Below are 2,120 nucleotides of genomic sequence, written 5' to 3' on the forward strand. Positions count from 1 at the left end.
GATTTGCGATTGATCTATGACTAATTATTAGGTCCGGTCACTGGACGGAGTTCATTTTTCATTTTTTTCTTCCCTATTTGTCTTTTGTAGCCCCCTCCTGTTCACGACTGTGATAATTATTGAAGAAATAGTTGCAGGAATACAACCTAGCTGGAATCGTAAAAATAGTTATTATTGTTGAACAATTGATGAGTTGATTTAAATTTAGAAAGTAAAATCATAGTAGTAACAAGACATTTAACCATTTCTTTTAACAACTTTTATTTATGAACGCAATTTTTTAACAGAAAATTATTATTAAATGCCATTTTAATATCTGTAATTTAATCATTTATCATAAAGTATTTATTTTCCAATTTTGACGTTACAATTTGAGCAGTTCATCATCTGAATGGAGAATCTCCTGCTTGGAAGTTATATTAATACTTCCTGTTCAGAAAGATTTTCTAAATAAATCACGGATACGCGTTTAGATCTGTTTCGTTTCATTCCCCCGGTTTCAGCTTAAGAGATCTTCGGGTTTCGGCAGCCAGGAAAAGATTCCTTACTTTCCGTTAACAGCTTCTGTATTTTCGAAATGTAATGTTGAATTTAGCCTTATTCCTCGGTGACCCTGAAGAACTGTTAAACGAATCCGTATTCCGCGCGTCTCGTGAGTTCACGTATTGTTTTTCCGTTAATCTAAGTCCTATATTGTTTGTTTTCGCGTTTTTTCATATTTCGCGTATCTTTTACAGTTACTACCTTTTCTCTTACTAATATTGTTAACGTGACCTGTAAAGAACCTTGTATCGCGTGGCTTTAGATTTTGCGTTTACTTTGTTTCACGTGTCCCGAAGTGGACTTTGTCTCGCGTGATATTTGTCTTGGTTTTCGAAATTGTTAAATTGTTAGTTTATTTTATTTGAAGTCCCAGAATAAAAGGGCTAATTTCTTATGTTTTCTTTCTTTCTTTCTGTTACTAAATTTCATGGGTTATTAATCTGATTTTTCTTATTTTTTTTCTCTATCTCTCCCTTATTCAATATCTGCGTCGACCCAGCCCCTCTACCATACCTTTTCGTTCTATTCCTGCTAGTCAGACTTTTTTTCCTATTTCCTCATCGTGACGCAACGATGCATCTGACGCCCATCCGGCATTTTACTAACAAGGAAGGTCACCTTACTGTACCCTCGCAACCTGGGTTGAAGAAATGATATTTTGTAGTTCACATCAAAGTATAAATCCGCATACAAAATGGGGTGCCCACTTGCATATTTAAGGGGTGTAATTAATTCCTGAAAATCGGTGGTTTTTTCGTTTTTCGCTGATATCTTCGAAACTAAAATGGATACGGCAAAAGTATAAATAGCAAAGTTATTCATTTTTCAGTGCTCTGCAATAATATGTAGTTAAAAATTATATAGAAATTGTTTATTTATTTTATTTTCATAAAAAACGTGTTATTTTATACATTTTCCTCTAATTGGTCATAATAAACTTAATTGTTTCGACTCAAAATTCAATGATTTTTCAATTTTCCATTCTATATAAAACTTTATTTGATATACATGTCTTCATTTTATTTACTAGAAGCCTTTAATTTATGTATTAGAGCTATTAAGATGTTTAGTACTCATGAAAGCAGGAGGAAAAAGCAGGCCATGCACTTATCAATTTCTTCACTTTCATATTATGGAATATATTCATTACAGTAATGATACTCCTCAAAGAAGTGTTTGAGACACAAAGGTTTTTTGCACCACGAACACGTTATAACAGCTAAATCACCACAAATGTGACATAGTGGTTCCGAATTATCTCCAAAACCAAACGTCACCGGATTAATGAACTCAGGGGGGTGCTATTTCTGTGTAGCCACTTTTGTACCATGCAAATTTAAACATATGAATATAACGTGGGGAAGAAAGTTGATTGTAAACAAGTGACTGCAGTTTGATGATGTTATTTCTTAAATGCAGATTTACATCGCTACCGGAAAGAATTACTACATCTGAAAAATAACTAACAAAATTTTTCCATATTCGAAAACCAAACACATCTAATAGTTGTATTTGTCCTGTTGTTCATGGTGCAAAAAACCTTTGTGTCTCAAACACTTCTTTGAGGAGTATCATTA

Source organism: Cephus cinctus, unplaced genomic scaffold (genome assembly GCF_000341935.2).
Source record: "Cephus cinctus unplaced genomic scaffold, Ccin1 Ccin1_scaffold0122, whole genome shotgun sequence".
Taxonomy (NCBI): domain Eukaryota; kingdom Metazoa; phylum Arthropoda; class Insecta; order Hymenoptera; family Cephidae; genus Cephus; species Cephus cinctus.